This window comes from Sander lucioperca, chromosome 10 (assembly GCF_008315115.2).
Source record: "Sander lucioperca isolate FBNREF2018 chromosome 10, SLUC_FBN_1.2, whole genome shotgun sequence".
Classification (NCBI taxonomy): Eukaryota; Metazoa; Chordata; class Actinopteri; order Perciformes; family Percidae; genus Sander; species Sander lucioperca.
This window is the reverse complement of record NC_050182.1, coordinates 581,530-602,001: the sequence shown is the minus strand read 5'-3', so window position 1 is coordinate 602,001 and position 20,472 is coordinate 581,530. Positions and strand designations below refer to the sequence as shown.

The 20,472-nt window shown below is 45.8% G+C and overlaps 1 long non-coding RNA gene across 1 annotated transcript; it reads right to left on the bottom strand.

Moving 5' to 3' along the window:
- Positions 1-286: 286 nt before the first annotated feature.
- On the bottom strand, positions 287-12,554 carry LOC118495986. The gene is made up of 3 exons (XR_004898437.1): positions 12,461-12,554; positions 10,552-10,554; positions 287-463 (listed from the first exon to the last, which is right to left on the bottom strand). It is a non-coding gene; the product is annotated as an uncharacterized LOC118495986 (long non-coding RNA).
- Between the last annotated feature and the right edge of the window lie 7,918 nt (positions 12,555-20,472).

Genomic DNA, 20,472 nt, shown 5'->3' with positions numbered 1-20,472 from the left:
TGCTAAGCTAAATGCTAAAGAGGGGAAAGTTGCTGATTTCGACCCTTCTGAAGCGAGTCATCCAGCGAATATTTACCGGCGAGTAAATAAGGAACTCCTGGTACCGCCACAGTTTATCTGCATGTACGGCAGAACAGAGAGCTGGTTTAAAATCAGCAGTCATTACTTTAAGCTACCAGCTGACGCTAGCGCTGCTTGGCTAAATATGTCCTCTGTACATATAAACAACATAAAACAGACTCAATGTGTTTTTAATCCTCCTCTCTTTGTGTTTTATCTCTGCAGAACTGTATGCCCAAAGAGTTTGACGGGAGACAGACTGTGGCTGACCTTGTGAGGGCTGGAGGAGACACCTACAGATTATTCACGAGCAACTGTGTCATTGCAACAATCAAAATGATACGTCTGTAAACATGAGCTCTTCTGTTTGCTCTCTGCTGAACAGATAATAAAGGTGAAACCTCTCTGAGGGTGTTGTGTGGTTTTTACAAGTTATAGTATAGTATAGTTGCTGTCCCAAATCAAATTTGTGTTTTTAACGTACATACAGTTTTGCTCATAAGTTTATGAAAGTTGACTAAAGTTGACTAAAAGTAGGAATAAAAAACTTCTACAATCTTTTGGAAATTGATCTTAATGCCTTAATTAATAAAATGAGGAAAAATCCAACCTTTAAGGACACCAATTTTCTTTGTGAATAAATAATGTATCGTGAATAAATAAATGTTCTTCCTTAAATACAGGGGGCATAAGTGAGTACACCCCTATGTTAAATTCCGATAGAGGCAGGCAGATTTTTATTTTGAAAGGCCAGTTATTTCATGGATCCAGGATACTATGCATCCTGATAAAGTTCCCTTGGCCTTTGGACTTAAAATAGCCCCACATCATCACATACCCTTCACCATACCCCCACATCATCACATACCCTTCACCATGCCTAAAGATTGGCATGGGGTACTTTCCATAAAATCATCTCTCAATGCAAATCAAACCAGCTATTAGGCCAACTGAAATAAAATCAGGCAGTTTCACGGATCGCCAAAAATTTCTGACTTCTACTTCAGAGGAAAACACTGTACTACCTATATCTGGCAGAGAACGTTGCAGATTCAGATTTTACTCACAAAATATTGCAGAATTCTGTGAAATGAACACGGCCCCTTAACTCAAAATCTGTGGCAGTTTCACGGAATCGCAAAACATTCTGTGATGGGCCCACAGAAGAATTCTGTGAAATGAAAACGCCCCCTTAAATTAAGGAAAAGGTCGTGGGTGGGCTTACGTTTCCATGACACATGGGACAAAAACAGGACGGTTGGGTTTAAGAAAAGAAGAAAGAGATGGTTGGGTTTAGGAAACATGACACGCGGGACACGGTCTCTGGGGTGAAAGTCCTGTGTTGTTTGACCCATCCACCACCCCAACCAAACGCGGATTTTCGGCCTTTCATACTACTAATGAGGTCCGGCATAAAGTCAATTACCAGCATAAAGTCTATTATTAACAAGTACACTTAAAGACTGTGAAAAGACTTTGGAAAGACAAAAGTGTGACATCATATCACATCTAAAGACAATCTGTCATAATGTCTCTGAGTTTTTAGTCTCAGACTAGAAGATTTTACTACCAAGGAGGTTTGGGGCTTAGCCCGGACCAATTTAAATAAACTGAATGCAATGCAAAACAGCAATTGGCTTGCCCAAATTGTTAATAACAAGTGTATGTTCATTTTAGCTGCCCAGTTTGTAGATGTTATTTCGATGGCACCAACATTTGGCCTAATCATAACTGACCTGGCAACCCAAAGGCCAAGCTTTTGTTTACAGATCTGTGTGGTGAAAATTTAGAACATTAAACACTTAATTTCCTGCATTCAGGTGAATTTTTATGCAACTATTTCTACCTTTTTCTGAATCAATTTATGCTGGAAATATCTTTATGTAAAGGGAAACATAGGGGACAATTCAAAATATAAAAACATATTGGAATATACTGCAGTAAGGCTCTCAGGCATTCTGTATTGCTTTCAACTATTTATTCTCATTTGGATCGACTTTTCAAATTATATCTGAGTCAGCACACATCTAGCCTATAATTTACTCTTCCCTCCTCTTTTGCGTATTTCAGATGTGTTTGAGCAAGATTTCTGCTCATGTTCAAAACTTTGTGCACATTCAAAATATAACTCCTCCCATCTGTGTTCTCCTTTTCTTTCACCTTATACATATTCACTCCCTTATGGAGTTAGATTCCCCTATACACCTTGTAGCATGTAACAACCAGAAACACCAGCACATTAGATTCATCCCCAAAACATATAGAGTCCTTATAGTTGCAATTTCTAAGTTGAACCACTTCTCACACCACTTTAACTTGACTGTAATGGTAGAGCTCTTCTTGGCTTCAGCTTGAACATTTTCACTTTAAACGCAGTCTAATCCCCGTTGCTTGCAGTCGCTATGGCTACAACACATCTATGATGAGTCGGTACCACGGTGGCCGTCTTGTAGTCTCTCCTACCCGCGTTGAGCGGGCGTGTTGTCTCACTATAGGTTCATGGTGATTTTGGTCTTGACTTTTCACAGTGAGAAACGCGATCAGGCACACGGAGGGAAAGACCGATGGACGGACAGAGAGAGAGAGAGAGACACACACACACACACACACACACGCACACACACAACCCTAACCCTAACCCCACCCTAGCCCTAACACTAACCCCAGTTTTGTGGCTCTATCTTTGTGGGGACCCGTCATTGATATAATGCATTCCCTAGCCACGCACCCTAACCTTAACCATCACAACTAAATGCCTAACATTAACCCTTACTCTCACCCTAACCATAACCTAATTCTAACCCTAATCCTAAAACCAATTCTTAACCCTCAAACAGACCTTTAAACTTGTGGGGTCCAGCATTTTGGCCCCACAAAGCTGTCGGGACTCCACAAGTATTGTTATGGTTGGGGTCGGCTGGCGGTGAGTTTTTGTTTTCTCTTTTGTTTCTCAGTACCATTTTATTCCCACTGTCTGTTTCTATTTTGTTTTGCCTCGTTCTGTGTCTCCTGTGTTTCCCTCCTCCTGCCTGCTCCGGCCAGCTGATTACACGCACCTGTTCGTCATTCCACCATCAACCTTCCCGCTGTACACACCTGCCAGCCATCTACTATCAAGCCAGTATATTAACCCCGGATCCACTCATCATCTTCGCTTGATCGTTGCTTCAGCCATTCTGGTGACACGCTACACAAGCTCTCTGAGAAAGACTTTGTACTTACCTGTCCTTGTCAGTCATTAACCTTTTGTTTCCTCTCCACAGTCAGCCTCTCCACTCGTTTCCCGTACCTCCAGTCAGCTGGCCTCACCATTCGGTCCCCCTCTCTCGGCTCTCCACCTCATCCTGCTCTGCTCCTGCCCTGCCCTGCCCTCGTTCCTGCATCCACCTCGACTCCCCCTTTTCCCCGGACTCCAGTGCCTTCGCTTCGGCTCCCTTGGTCCCGGTCCTCCCGCGCATTCCCGCTAGCTCCCTCACCATCCTACCCTACAGCCTCCCTCTGCCTTCCCTCACCATCCTACCCTACAGCCTCCCTCTGCCTTCCCTCACCATCCTAGCCTCACCGTTTCCCTCAGTCTTCCATCACCATCCTATTCCTACCCCAAGGCCCCTTCTCCTGTCCCCAGCGTCCGCCTCCACACTCTCTCCTCTTCCCTACCTTAATAAACTTGTTTATCTGCTGAGCCTAGCGTTTGGGTCCATTCTGTCTGCATCCTCACAAGTATACTGGACTCCCGGTTTTTGGACCCCACGAATACACACACACACACACACACACACACACACACACACATAGGCTACAATTACCACAGTTTTCCCCACTCATCCTGTCTCTTTCTATCGGCGAGAGAGCCGAGAGGGGAGGGATTGCTTTGTGACAGGCGCGGAGAAACAAGCGTCCGGTATGAATGGCCAGGCAATCAGGCACATTTACGTAGGCTATTGTCCGGTTTCATATTTGTCAGTCAACTTTTCCAAATACATTTGGGGCTACACTCAAAACATTCGGGGCTGAATCCCTGGCAGAATCGGCTGACGCCGCCTCTGAGTGAAACACTCTAAAACTTCAGGGGTGCCAAATCGCAAAAAAATACCAATGTTATGCAATATTGCTTTTAAACTACTCAATAGTCTTATAATAATTAACTTTTGAGTCTCCTTCTGCCGATGTGATGAAATCTGGGGTTTTACTGTCAGCTGTGTGGAAATAACAGAGCCATCCTGCCAGGGGATTTTTACTGGTACAGGTGAACTGTGTCCAACCAGGGAGGAGGGTCAGGACTCTATAAAATCCCACCTGAACGTCTCACTGCACTGAAACGAAGATGAAATCCAACATGTTTTCCTTCAAAGTGCTCCTCTTCGCTGTGGCTCTGACTCTGCTGGCCGTTACTGTGCAGTCCTGGTCTAATGGCAGTAAGTACTTTGGCTTTTTTGGGGGGGATTCTGCAGTAAAACGTGGTGTAAAAACTTTTAACAGTTCACTGCTTTTAAACCCTTTCTGTGATATAAGTTTGTATACAGTATACTGATCTGCTGCTCTGACAGACCTGTCCGGTAGCGAGCTGACGCGGCTCTACAACTCTCCGGTTTATAAAGCTGAGAGGCTGAAACGACCACTGGGATCCAGTTCGTTTATGATCGGACCATTGAGCCACTCTGGAGTCAGGTAAGTCCTAGTCTCAATCGATGGAAGTACATTTCCAGGATAAAGCCAGGGGCATCCGGCGTGTGAGCCACGAACCAGATGTCCCTCGCCTTTCGCTTTTCGCCGTTCATCCATTCAAAATCCCTTCATTTCGGTAAACAACAAATTTGGAGCTAGCAAGCTACATGCTGAAAATGTCATGTTTTGAAGAAAATTTGTACGGTTCAACAAGGCAGGCCTGCTCGGTTCTTTCAGGGAATGATTGTAAAGATTTACAAAGAATATGTTTAGGTAATTTCCTCTCTAACTGGGACTATTTTGGGACTGATTGGTGGGATTGTTGTAGACGAAGTACACACAGAGATACACTGGTAAGAGCCAATGAGGTTTAACCATGTATCAGCTAATTTAAATAGCTCACGTTACTGTATTTGCGGGGTGCAAATGTTCCACCAAAACAAGTTCCTTCCTGAGACTATTTAGAAGAGCCACCGTCACTGCGTCTGGAGCTCAGCGCCGCCCAAGACGATTGTGATTGGTTTAAAGAAATGCAAACAACCCAGAGAGGCGTTATTTTGGATCCCTCAACTTCTAGGCAAGTCCCACCCAACGAAGCAGCTTGATTGGTTGGGGTTAGGCATTGACCTCGAGTGGTTAAGGTTTAGGATAGCCGACTGGTCAGGGTTTAGGACCTGAACACATCGGGTTATGTTACCTTGCGTAAGCATGGACGCCTGGCCAATAGTAGAGTGCGAATGCCATTGAAGGGCGGGTCTTGCCTAGAAGTTGCGTGGGTTCCATAATAATGCCCCAGAGAGGTGTTTTCTCCTATCGCAGGATGCATCTATGGTGTAGCCAGACCTTACTCTACAGCGCTGTGGAGATAGAGCTGGCAATGCGAGACTAAGTCAGTCCACACACACGCTGAGCTGACATAACATGTTGTTAATGTAACCAGGTTCTAATCAGCCTTCAACATTACCTGCAAACACACCTCAAGGTCTGGGATCACTACTTCAATACTTTTAGTAATATCCTGGTTCGAGGGATAAAGATAAGATAGATATCAAATGAACTGACACTTAATAACTAATTTGTCTATTGCTGTAGATGATTATTGACTTCACACAGAATGAAAACACAAACACACAGTAACTCTTTGCAAGAAAATAGTATTACTGAAAATGTCCATCAATGCATATTACGCTCCCATTTCCCACCCCAAAATACATATGACAATAAAATATGTTCTGGCCAGAAACTACATTTTAAGTTTTGCTGCCCTTTAATTTAGTTGTGCACAACCCAGTACCTGTTTGAGCTCAGTCTGAAAAAAAAAAACAAATGTATCCGACATGATCCTCCAAATCCACAGGAGGGAAATACCTTACTGGTGAGATAGTAGAAATGGAAATCCAAACTCAGGCCTGAAGTTCAGAGTCCAGTCCGCTGTCCACCACACTCTCTCTTGTTACGGCTAGCAGAGTGGAAACACACCGCTCCTCCGTCGCACCCGCGCTGTCTCTCACAGTCCACCACACAGTCCCACAGTACAGCTATGTCAACAGATAAAGGTTTTCAGACACCACCATCAAAAGAAAGAAAAAAAAAAAAATCACTATTCAGGATATTATTTCCTTTTCTTTCAGAGCTAAACGTTCACCGTTTCTCCCTCTGCAGCCGGTTTAGAAAAGAACGACACCAGCGCTGTGCAGCTGCCACCTAGTGGGAATTACCGCAAAGGGGTTGCCACTGCTGAAAAGTGTTGAGAATTAAAATGACTCAGTTAAAACAAAGTGGCATAACCTGAGCTATTTGTGTCTGATTAATAAGTGAAAATAGGAAACTCATACTTTGTGTTTTTACTCATGTGTTATATCAGAAGGAATATTTTAGCTTCAGTTCAAATTAGCTTGGATGAATGTACAAAATGTCCTATTATGATGACAAATATTGATCACACAATCACATCATCCCTGCTCAAAACCATTAGATTTGGAGTGGGTTACATTAACACACTAATGTGAAAAATCTGCATCTTCTCATCCCCCAGAGTGACGCTCGGCGATGGAACTAAGTGGCTCGTCCATAAAGGAGACAACTACGGCATCTCCTCTCAGACGGTGGTGACCCGCGCTGAGAGCTTGGGCTCAAACTGGAAGGTAAATCTTTGTGTTTATCCAAAAAAATAGATTCATACCATCACAGATCACAGTGTCAGAGGGTCACACTCTTCTGCTCTGGGTTTTGTTTTTTATATTTGCAGGTTGTAAAATATGGGAATTTCCAGGGGAGGAAGACCGTGGGTGACTTTGTGGCGACCGGTGGCTCCAATTACGATTTCCTCTTTGATAACTGTCACTGGGCATCTATTCGAATGATGAATCAGTAAACATGAGTTCAGCTTTCTAAAAGGTTGAAGTTGCAGTGTTTCCTCTCTGGTGAACAGATAATAAAATGGAAACTTCACAGAAAGTGTGTTGGGCTTTTTATTCCACCAGAGAGCTCCACGCTCTTTCATATATACATGTTTGTTCTACAACATCTTTTAAACCTGTTTCTTCTCTGCATAATTTTTATACATCTCTCTTTCACTGTTTCCTGTTTATCTTAATTAATATTGTGCTGCAATAACATGTATGTTGCATTTTCCTCCTGTAGATGTTTAAGGTTGTGCTCAGTTTTCTCTGAATTACTGTTGGGTAGTTTAATCTGCAGCAATGCATCATATTTTATAAGATCATCATATGTTCGTAGCGTCACTGTCCTCTGAGAACCACATATCTTTAAAAAAATTTAACACGCATGGTGTCAGAAAAACAGCCCCGTTTTCAGCCTTGTGACGATGCATTTTTAGCTGAGCCGAGAGCTTTTGTAAAGACTTTATTTAGTTTAGAAGTAGGAGAACTTGGGGCGGCCTCTAGCTCACCCAGTAAAAGTGTGCGCCCCATGTAGGCTGAGTCCTGCAGCGGCACGGGTTGGAATCCGACCTTTGCTATGTGTCATCCTCCATCTCTCTCCCCCTTTCATATCTATCCACTGTTGCTACTTAATAAAGGGAAAAAGCACAAAAAAATAATCTTTAAAAAAAAAAGTAGGAGGACTTTCTCAACACATTAAGGAATTATATTAACAAAATAAACATTAAAATCAGACAAAGATCAATCAAAATATCTCCAATTCCACAATAATGAAGAGTATAATATAAAACCTCATATTGTTTAGTGAATTTTGAACCGATCCGCTGCGCAGGCCTGGCTCATCTTGAAAGTGCCTATGCCCTGTTTAGACCCACAAACCTTTGCGTAGCTGGTATATGAGCACAAGGTCAAAGTTCAAGGTGCAATGTTATAAAAAAGTAGTTCCAATGCATGCATGTATGCATACTGCACCTGACAGTACATACTTTGCAAGGGAAGCTGCAGATACGTACTAAAAGTAAATACAAAAAAGTATGAGATTTGGAAAGCAGCAAGAATCTTTCACAGATGTCGAAATGCATTCTGGGAAATGTAGGGAAGCAGTCATGAGGCCTTTGTAGTCACCTGGCTCCCTGTCGGAGATTTCTCCCTGAGAGCGTCGACTTCAGAGAGTCTCTAACTTTACAGTCCGAAGTTTATCCAAAATCTCGATGTCGACATGCACAGACTCCCAGACTTTGAGGTGCGTTCCTGTTACGTCTGTCAGGCCTTCGGGCTGTCCCACTGTCAAATCATCGAGTGCATGAGGGCTCTCTCGCTGACATCTCGAGCCCTTTCTGACCACATTCTGTAAGTCCACATTTCTGCAGACTTTTCCTGACGGAGTTACCCACAATTCACAGTGTTGTGACGTTAAAACAGAGTTACCAGGGTAATCCCGAAACCGTTCGCCACCTCAGGAGGGGGAAGCGGGGAACCATCCAAGCTGTGTACAGTAAGGATGGGACGCTGTTGACCTCAACTGAGGAGGTAATAGGGCGGTGGAAGGAGCACTTTGAGGAACTCCTAAATCCGACTAATACGCCCTCTATAGTAAAGGCAGAGCTGGAGGATGATGGAGGATTGTCGTCAATTTCCCTGGTGGAAGTTGCTGAGGTAGTTAAACAACTCCACAGTGGCAAAGCCCCAGGGATTGATGAGATCCGTCCAGAAATGCTTAAAGCTCTGGGTGTGGAGGGGTTGTCTTGGTTGACACGCCTCTTCAACATTGCGTGGAAGTCTGGGACGGTGCCTAAGGAGTGGCAGACCGGGGTGGTGGTTCCCCTTTTCAAAAAGGGGGACCAGAGGGTGTGTGCCAATTATAGGGGTATCACACTTCTCAGCCTCCCTGGTAAAGTCTTCTCCAAGGTGCTGGAAAGGAGGGTTCGGTCGATAGTCGAACCTCAGGTTTAAGAGGAACAATGCGGATTCCGTCCTGGTCGTGGAACAACGGACCAGATCTTTACTCTCGCAAGGATCCTGGAGGGAGCCTGGGAGTATGCCCAACCGGTCTACATGTGCTTTGTGGATCTGGAGAAGGCCTATGACCGGGTCCCCCGGGAGATACTGTGGGAGGTGCTGCGGGAGTATGGGGTGAGGGGGTCCCTTCTCAGGGCCATCCAATCTCTGTACAACCAAAGCGAGAGCTGTGTCCGGGTTCTCGGCAGTAAGTCGGACTCGTTTCAGGTGAGAGTTGGCCTCCGCCAGGGCTGCGCTTTGTCACCAATCCTGTTTGTAGTATTTATGGACAGGATATCGAGGCGTAGTCGGGGTGGAGAGGGGTTGCAGTTCGGTGGGCTGGGGATCTCATCGCTGCTTTTTGCAGATGATGTGGTCCTGATGGCATCAGCGGCCTGTGACCTTCAGCACTCACTGGATCGGTTCGCAGCCGAGTGTGAAGCGGCTGGGATGAGGATCAGCACCTCTAAATCGGAGGCCATGCTTCTCAGCAGGAAACCGATGGAGTGCCTTCTCCAGGTAGGGAATGAGTCCTTACCCCAAGTGAAGGAGTTCAAGTACCGCCGAGAATCGGCGCACCGGGTGCGGTATTACATTCAATTTATCGCACCGTTGTGACGAAAAGAGAGCTGAGCCAGAAGGCAAAGCTCTCGATCTACCGGTCAGTTTTCGTTCCTACCCTCACCTATGGTCATGAAGGTTGGGTCATGACCGAAAGAACGAGATCCAGGGTACAAGCGGCCGAAATGGGTTTCCTCAGGAGGGTGGCTGGTGTCTCCTTTATAGATAGGGTGAGAAGCTCAGTCATCCGTGAGGAGCTCGGAGTAGAGCCGCTGCTCCTTCGCGTCGAAAGGAGCCAGTTGAGGTGGTTCGGGCATCTGGTAAGGATGCCCCCTGGGCGCCTCCCTAGGGAGGTGTTCCAGGCACGTCCAGCTGGGAGGAGGCCTCGGGGAAGACCCAGGACTAGGTGGAGGGATTATATCTCTAACCTGGCCTGGGAACGCCTCGGGATCCCCCAGTCGGAGCTGGTTAATGTGGCTCGGGAAAGGGAAGTTTGGGGTCCCCGGCTGGAGCTGCTACCCCCGCGAACCGAGACCGGATAAGCGGACGAAGATGGATGGATGGATGTAATATGGCTTAAACAAACGTCAACGTTAAACGCTGATGCAGTTTTAAATGTTTTATCACCACGAGTTTACAGACGTCTGCTGATTGAGTATCAGCTGGGACCTGAGCCGAGACACACCCACCAAACGAGAGAAAACATATCTCAAACATAGATTTAATATTTACAGTCTATGCAGTCTATGCAGTCTATGCTCTCTCTCTCTCTCTCTCTCTCTCTCTCTCTCTCCCTCTCTCTCTCTCTCTCTCTCTCTCTCTCCTTCCCTCTCTCCCCGTGAGGTCGAAAATCCAGCTGTTCCACTAGCTGCTCCCTCTAGAGGCCTGGAGAACTTCCGTTGTGTAATCTGGATGCAGCGTTTTTTTGTTGCATTTGTTTTCTGGGTTGGTGTGCTTTTCTTTTTGCATCGTTTCATATTTGCAGTGCGTTTATCTATTTGGTTGTGTTGTGTGTATTTGCAGCGCGTTTATCTATTTGGTTGTGTTGTGTGCATTTGCAGTGCGTTTCCTGAATGCTGCGCATGTGTTGTCAAATTAATGAAGTTGTTTTTCTTTTTGCATCGCTTCTTTTTTCGGGGTTTGCGTGCTCTTCTTTTTGCATCGTTTCATATTTGCAGTGCGTTTATGTATTTGGTTGTGTTGTGGTATTTGCAGCACGTTTGCTGAATGCTGCACATGTATTGTCAAATTAATGAAGTTGTTTTCTTAATTTGCTTGTGTTTTGTCTATTTGCGTGTGTTTTCTTAAGTTGCAGGGCGTTTGCCCCTGTCGGCCACCGTACTATTGAACAGATAATAAAGGCCAAACCTGACAGCAGTGTTGTAGTACTCGAGATTGGTCTTATTACTTACTTACTGCTCATTATGCCTGTTGGCATGTAGGGCAGCAACAAAGGATTTCCACTCTTGGTATACTCTCAGTGTCTGTATAGAGCCCCAGGTGTGATGTAGGGTCTTCAGCTCTCCCTCCACCGTGCTGCGCCAGGTATTCTTGGGTCAGCCTCTTTCACGTTTGCCATCTGGTGTCCAGTGAAGGACAGTTTGCGTGATGTTTTCTTGCTCTCTACGTATTACATGTCCAATCCATTTCCATCGCCATCTCATAATGATGGTAGCCATGTTGTCATGTTTACACTGACTGAGAAGAAGTTGATTGGAGATGGTGTTGGGCCACAATATTGTCTTTATTTTACGTAGGCTTTTGGTGTGGAAGGTCGACAGTTTGTGGAGATCGCTTTTAGTTGTTCGCCAGCACTCAGAGCCGTATAGCAGGGTAGACAGGACACAGCTCTGGTACAGTCTTCGCTTGGTGTTGGTGCTGTACTGGGCAGACTTCCAGACTTTCTTGTTTAGTCTCTGTAAGGTGTTTCGGACCTTGCTGAGTCGGCTTGTGATGTCGTTGCCTGCTCCTCCATCATGGCTGACAATGCTGCCTAGTTAAGTGAAATGGTTGGTCATGGGTAGGTTTGTGTCTTCTATTTGTATTTGTGGGGGGTTTGGGATGTTTACTATCATCAGCTCTGTCTTCATCTGGTCGATCTTATTGCTACTTTTTAAAGGTCTCGTCTTGTCTCACTCTCAGATAAAGAGGACATCACTAAATGATTTATGTTTCAACATCCTGCTTTAAATGTAACCAATAACTTGTCTCATTTCTAATTTAAAATGTGTTATTGTTAAGACCCTCTCAACGCCCCCCTTAACACACTCTCCCAAGAAAGTGAATGAAAAAGGAAACTGGAGAAGAAGCTCTGGCTGTCTGGGAGATGTCAGCCACATTGTCGGTTATAAACCTAAACCATAAGGATTTTGTTTGATTTCTGTGGTTGCTTTTCTATGGGAATGTGGGTCTTTCAGATCAATTTGAGGAATGACTATGGTTAGCATTTTCCACACTTTATCGTGCCATGTGGGACTTGCACTGGTCTGGTATCAAACCCCTCACTAAACCCCTCAAAGTCTCGTTCTAAACCCCTCAAAATCTCGGTCTCACCCCCCTCAAAGTCTCGGTCTCACCCCCTCAAAGTCTCGGTCGAAACCTCTCAAAGTCTCGGTCTCAACCCCTCAAAGTCTTGATATAAACCCCTCAAAGTCTCAGTCTAGACCCTGCAAAGTCTCGGTCTAGACACCTCAAAGTCTTGATCTAAACCCCTCAAAGTCTCAGTCTAGACCCCTCAAAGTCTCGTTCTAAACCCCTCAAAGTCTCGGTCTCACAGAAAGTGTCTCAGAATTGATTTTCTCCAAAATGTCCTGCTATCATCATCCCTGATGTGATGAAATCTGTTTAAGTGTCACCCAACCTGATCTCACAGAACTCTGTGAAATGAACACGGCCCCTTAAGTTAAGGCACATGTGTCAAACTCAAGCCCCGCGGGCCAAATCCGGCCCCTCGCAAATTTTGATCCGGCCCGCATATCAATTTATGTTCACAATAGATTTTGGCCTCGCCTAGTTGTGAGCCAAACCAAAAAGATGGGAAACTGTTTTACAGACTGCAGTTGTGCGACACACAAAGCAGAATTTGGCAGATTTGCCGACTTTGAGGCTCATTTGCAAATGCAAATTGCCATAGAAGAGAGTTTACATATTCAGGCCTTAGCCGATTCAGGCTGTGAAAAAAATATTTTTCATTTGCTAAACTCTATGATGGCTAAATAACTTTTTTGCTGACTTTTTAGGGCTTTATGTCAACCAAACTGTTAGTGAGAAAGCTATATGAGACACAAATAATACAGTCAAAGATGTTATTCAACTTTTCGGTTGAAAAAAAGCATGTCAAACATGAAAGGCCCTTAAAGTGATTCTCATTTTCCAGTGTGGCCCTTAGTGAAGTTGAGTTCGACACCCCTGAGTTAAGGAAAAGGTCGTGGGTGGGCTTACGTTTCCATGACACGCGGGACAACAACGGGACGGTTGGGTTCAAGAAAAGAAGAAAGCGATGGTTGAGTTTAGGAAACATGACACGCGGGACACGATCCCCGGTCTCCTGGGTGAAAGCCCTGTGCTGTTTGACCCATCCACCCCCCCAACCAAACGTGGATTTTCGTCCTTTCATACTACTCGCTACCGTAGTCGCTCTTAATGCTTCTGATTGACTTCACATTGGCATTGTTTTCCGTGGTGGCCACACAGAATTTTCTCAGATTCTGTGCCACCACCACGTAATGCACTGTTAACAGTTTGTGATCACTTCACGTAATTCTGGGAGACCAGGCTGGTGTCACCAGTGGGGAAATAACAGATGAGTCCTGCCAGGTAACAAACACTGACGTTAAAAATTAACAAGAACACTGCACACATGCACGTAGTCTCAGTGACATCACCCAAAGGTTTCTGAAGAGCATTTGTTGTAAGTGGCTATACAGATGCAAGAAAAATGCCACTAGAGGGAATTTAAAGAAATGTTTTAATTCGTCTTGGTGCAAAAAATGAGGTCCGGCATAAAGTCTGTATTTAACATTTTATTACCAAGTACACTTAAAAACTGTGATAAGATTTTGGAAACACTAAAGTGTGACATCATCTCACATCTAAAGACAATCTGTCATAATGTCTCAGACTAGAACATTTTACTACCAAGACTTCAAACTTAGAATAATATCAAACAGGTTTGATTTTGTCTGAATGTCAAGACAGAAAAAAGACTGACTTAATAGTTAGTAAGCTTTATGACCACCTTACACCGAACGATCAAGACGACGGGAGCGTACCCCAACTCTAGCAAGACTGTCAGGATGTCATTCCCAGTTTGGACATTTGTCTGCGACAGTGGAAACCTCTCCTGGAACCATCACCTTATCGTGGTGGAGAGGTTTGTGTGTCCCTATGAACCTGAGGGCTGTGTTGTCTGGAGCTTTGTGCTCCTGGTAGGGTCTCCCAAGGCAAAGTGGTCTCAGGGGAGGGGCCAGACAAAGAATGGTTCAAAAACCCTATGAAAAAACGAGGTAGAGATGGAGTGACCCTGCCCGGAGGAAGCCCGGGGCCCCCGTCTGGAGCCAGGCCCAGATGGAGGGCCCAGATCGAGGGCCCGTCAGCGAGCGCCTGGTGGCCGGGTTTGCCACGGAGCCCTGCCGGGCACAGCCCGAAATAGCTACATGGCACCTATCTCTCCAACCCATGGGCCCACCACCTGTGGGAGGAACCGCTGGGGTCGGGTGCGCTGCCACATGAGTGGAAGTGAAGGTCAGGGGCCTCGAAGGACCAGACCCGGGCGGCAGACGCTGGCTCTGGGGACGTGGAACGTCACCTCTCTGTGGGGGAAGGAGCCGGAACTTGTGCGGGAGGTGGAGCGCTACCAGTTGGATCTGGTGGGGCTTACCTCTACGCACAGTCTCGGTTCTGGAACCATACTCCTGGATAGGGGTTGGACTCTTTTCTTCTCCGGAGTTGCCCAGGGTGTGAGGCGCCGGGCGGGTGTGGGGATACTCACAAGCCCCCGGCTGAGCGCCGCTACGTTGGCGTTTACCCCGGTGGACGAGAGGGTTGCCTCCCTACGCCTGCGGGTTCATCCAATCTCTGTACGACCAAAGCGAGAGCTGTGTCCGGGTTCTCGGCAGTAAGTCGGACTCGTTTCAGGTGAGAGTTGGCCTCCGCCAGGGCTGCGCTTTGTCACCAATCCTGTTTGTAGTATTTATGGACAGGATATCGAGGCGTAGTCGGGGTGGAGAGGGGTTGCAGTTTGGTGAGCTGGGGATCTCATCGCTGCTTTTTGCGGATGATGTGGTCCTGATGGCATCGTCGGCCTATGACCTTCAGCACTCACTGGATCGGTTCGCAGCCGAGTGTGAAGCGGCTGGGATGAGGATCAGCACCTCTAAATCTGAGGCCATGGTTCTCAGCAGGAAACTGATGGAGTGCCTTCTCCAGGTAGGGAATGAGTCTTTACCCCAAGTGAAGGAGTTCAAGTACCTTGGGGTATTGTTCGCGAGTGAGGGGACAATGGAGCGGGAGATTGGTCGGAGAATCGGCGCAGCGGGTGCGGTATTACACTCAATTTATCGCACCGTTGTGACGAAAAGAGAGCTGAGCCAGAAGGCAAAGCTCTCAATCTACTGGTCAGTTTTCGTTCCTACCCCCACCTATGGTCATGAAGGTTGGGTCATGACCGAAAGAACGAGATCCAGGGTACAAGCGGCCGAAATGGGTTTCCTCAGGAGGGTGGCTGGCGTCTCCCTTAGAGATAGGGTGAGAAGCTCAGTCATCCGTGAGGAGCTCGGAGTAGAGCCGCTGCTCCTTCGCGTCGAAAGGAGCCAGTTGAGGTGGTTCGGGCATCTGGTAAGGATGCCTCCTGGGCGCCTCCCTAGGGAGGTGTTCCAGGCACGTCCAGCTGGGAGGAGGCCTCGGGGAAGACCCAGGACTAGGTGGAGGGATTATATCTCCAACCTGGCCTGTGAACGCCTCGGGATCCCCCAGTCGGAGCTGGTTAATGTGGCTCGGGAAAGGGAAGTTTGGGGTCCCCTGCTGGAGCTGCTACCCCCGCGACCCGTTACCGGATAAGCGGAAGAAGATGGATAGATGGAGTGGAATCGCTTGAAAAGTCGTTTGTCGTAAGGTCGGCATAAGTTTAAAAACACCTACAAAGCCATTAAACCAAACCAAAAAACATGATCAAATCTCTAAAATAAAATGTGATAGGGGTGCATGGTTAGCTCACTTGGTTGAGCGTGCGCCCCATGTACATGTATGTATGGCTCAGTCCTTGTCAAAGCGGCCGTGAGTTTGGGTCCGCCCAACGGCCCTTTGCTGCATGTCATCCCCCTCTCTCTTCTACTTTCCTGACTTAATCTGTCCTATAAAATAAAGGCAATAAAGCCACAAAAATCTTTGAATAAAAGGTAATTATTCCGTATAATGTGTGTCTGATAAACAATGCTGTCTGTTCCTGCTGTGGAAAAGTTAGCTTACTTTGTTTTTCATAAGACAACATTTCAGATAATGGACATGTTCCTTATTGCCACGGCAGTGTTTCCCCCCCAAAAAAAGTTGTTTAGCCCGGTAGAAAGTGTCTTTTTTTCTGATGAGGGTCCAGCTGGGGCCAGTCCCAGACTGATGGCAGCACCAACATAGAGCCCAATAGTTTCAGTGACAACAGAATCATGGAGTCAATCACGAAATGGAGAATTTAAAAATGCTATAAGACAGATTCAATAGGGCCCTACACTAGAGCTTAGATCGGGCCCAAAAAATCAAGCCCGACCCTACCCAAGCCGGTGCACGTTGCGTCCGAGCCCGGCCCAACACATTAACTGTAATTTTGAGCCCGAGCCCGATTTAAACTGACAATTTTTTAATACGTGGGCCGTTATAACTGACGTTCTCAACTACAATTCAGAGTTGTTTGAACTGCAGAAATCTGGCTAGAATGATCTTAATGAATAATGCAATAAGGACGAAGCATGTAAACTGTGTTGTTTGTTCATTCAAAATGGAATGGATCGCAAATGGATCTGAATGAAGAAACGTAAAAAAAATGTTCACCCTATAAGCTCCCTCAGCCGAATAGTGTGGGTAACAGATCAAGGCAGCAACATAATCAAAGCCTTGGAACCATATAGGAGACTTTCTGGTCTCTATCACCTAAATAATACTGTCCTTCACCACGGTCTGCATGCCGACGCACTGGCCGCACTACCCAGAGCTACGGGAGAAGCTGGAGAGGCATAGCTTTCTCCCCACCCAATGATGCTAATAAAGCTAATGATTAAACCTAATGATAACCTATGATTAAAAAACCTAATGATTAAAAAAACACAAATGCTTCATCAAGGGACAGGTCCAGCCCAGTTTTCCAGCATGGGGACACTCCTTAACGCGGCATTCTCTCTAACTTCCAGCAGGGGGAGACTCCACTGGCTCCAAACAACATTTGGCTTGCCCACCTTGTCGCCAGTGTATGTTCATTTTAGCTGCCCAGTTTGTAGATGTTATTTAGACGGCGCCAACATTTGGCCTAATCATAACTGACCTGGCAATCCAAAGGCCAAGCTTTTGTTTACAGATCTGTGTGGTGAAGACTTTGAACATGAAACACTTCATTTTCATGCACCTATTTCTACCTTTTTCTGAGTCAATTTATGCTGGAAATATCTTTATGTAAAGGGAAACATAGGGGACAATTCAAAATATAAAAACATACTGGAATATATTGCAGTAAGGCTCTCAGGCATTCTGTATTGCTTTCAACTATTTATTCTCCTTTTGATTAACGTTTCTAATTATGTCTGAGTCAGCACACATCTAGCCTATAATTTACTCTTCCCTCCTCTTATGAGTCTTTTGTTGGGGTAGTAACCTCCTTAAATGTGCACATGACCTCAATGATACATTAATTCATTTTAATGAATTAATAAACCCCTGGACTGTAATATTTCAGATGTGTTTGAGCAAGATTTCTGTTCATGTTCAAAACTTTGTGCACATTCAAAATATAACTCCTCCCATCTGTGTTCTCTGAGATTTGGAGGAGTCATGGAGGAGTACTTAAACTTATGTTGTCCTTTTCTTTCACCTTATACGTATTCACTACCTTATGGAGTTAGATTCCCCTTTACACCTTGTAGCATGTAACAACCAGCAACATCAGCACATTAGATTCATGCCCAAAACATATAGAGTCCTTATAGTTGCAATTTCTAAGTTGAACCACTTCTCACACCACTTTAACTTGACTGTAATGGTAGAGCTCTTCTTGGCTTCAGCTTGAACATTTTCACTTTAAACGGAGTCTAATCCCCGTTGCTTGCAGTCGCTATGGCGACAACACATCTATGATGAGTCGGTACCACGGTGGCCGTCTTGTAGTCTCTCCTACCCGCGTTGAGCGGGCGTGTTGTCTCACTATAGGTTCATGGTGATTTTGGTCTTGACTTTTCACAGTGAGAAACGCGATCAGGCACACGGAGGGAAAGACCGATGGACGGACAGAGAGAGAGAGAGAGACACACACACACACACACACACACACACACACACACACACACACACACACACACACACAACCCTAACCCTAACCCCACCCTAGCCCTAACCCTAACCCCAGTTTTGTGGCTCTATCTTTGTGGGGACCCGTCATTGACAAAATGCATTCCCTAGACACGTACCCTAACCTTAACCATCACAATGAAATGCCTAACCTTAACCCTTACCCTCACCCTAACCATAACCTAATCCTAAAACCAATTCTTAACCCTCAAACAGACCTTTAAACTTGTGGGGTCCAGCATTTTGGCCCCACAAAGCTGTTGGGACCCCACAAGTATACTGGACTCCCTGTTTTTGGACCCCACGAATACACACACACACACACACACACACACACACACACACACACACACACAGGCTACAATTACTACAGTTTTCCCCACTCATCCTGTCTCTTTCTATCGGCGAGAGAGCCGAGAGGGGAGGGATCGCTTTGTGACAGGCGCGGAGAAACAAGCGTCCGGTATGAATGGCCAGGCAATCAGGCACGTTTACGTAGGCTATTGTCCGGTTTCATATATGTCAGTCAACTTTTCCAAATACATTTGGGGCTACACTCAAGACATTCGGGGCCGAAGCCCCGGCAGAAACGGCTGACGCCGCCTCTGAGTGAAACACTCTAAAACTTCAGGGGTACCAAATCACAAAAAAATACCAATGTTATGCAATATTGCTTTCAAACTACTCAATAGAGTCTTATAATAATAACCTTTTGAGTCTCCTTCTGCCGATGTGATGAAATCTGGGGTTTTACTGTCAGCTGTGTGGAAAAAACAGAGCCATCCTGCCAGGGGATTTTTACTGGTACAGGTGAACTGTGTCCAACCAGGGAGGAGGGTCAGGACTCTATAAAATCCCACCTGAACGTCTCACTGCACTGAAACGAAGATGAAATCCAACATGTTTTCCTTCAAAGTGCTCCTCTTCGCTGTGGCTCTGACTCTGCTGGCCGTTACTGTGCAGTCCTGGTCTAATGGCAGTAAGTACTTTGGCTTTTTTGGGGGGGATTCTGCAGTAAAACGTGGTGTAAAAACTGTCACAGTTCGCTGTTTTTAAACCCTTTCTGTGATATAAATTTGTATACTGATGTGCTGCTCTGACAGACTTGTCAGGTCGCGAGCTGACGCGGCTCTACAACTCTCCGGTTTATAAAGCTGAGAGGCTGAAACGACCACTGGGATCCAGTTCGTTTATGATCGGACCATTGAGCCACTCTGGAGTCAGGTAAGTCCTAGTCTCAATCGATGGAAATACATTTCCAGGATAAAGCCAGGAGCATCCGGCGTGTGAGCCACGCACCAGATGTCCCTCGCCTTTCGCTCTTCGCCGTTCCTAAAAATCCCTTCATTTCAGTAAACAATGCATGTCGAGCTAGCAAGCTACACACTGAAAATGTGTTTGAAGAAAATTTGGACGGTGCAACAAGGCAGCCTGCTCAGCCCAAGCCCGATTTAAACCCGACAATATTTAAATAGTGATCCGTTATAACTGACGTTCTCAACTACAATTCTGAGTAGTTTGAACTACAGAAATCTGTTTAGAATCATCTTAATGAATAATGCAACAAGGCCGAAGCATGTAAACTGCTGTTAGTTTATTCAGAATGGAACGGATCGCAAATGGATCCGAATGAAGAAACATAAAAAAAACTCGACCCTGTAAGCTCCCTCAGCTGAATAGTGAGGATAACAGATCAAGGCAGCAACATAATCAAAGCCCTGGAACCATATAGGAGACTTTCTGGTCTCTATCACCTAATTAATACTGTCCTTCGCCACGGTCTGCATGCTGACGCACTGGCCAACAACAGTGCTTCAAATGGGGGAGACACGATGTAGACCAGTTTACCTCACACTCAAGTCAGTGCAGGACATAGCGTCCACCCAGAGCTACGGGAGAAGCTGGAGAGGCTTGCTCCCCACCGAATAAGGATAAAGTAATGATTACAAAAACACAAATGCTTTGTCAAGGTCGATCATAGTGGCGTAAAATATCGGCCCGGGCTCGGGCTCGGGCAGAGAATCTAAACTCTAACACAGTCCCACAGTACAGCTATGTCAACAGATAAAGGTTTTCAGACACCACCATCAAAATGAATCACTGTTCAGGATATTATTTCCTTTTCTTTCAGAGCTAAATATTCACCGTTTCTCCCTCTGCAGCCGGTTTATAAAAGAACAACACCAGCGCTGCGCAGCTGCCACCTACTACCACTGCTGAAAAGTGTTGAGAATTAAAATGACTC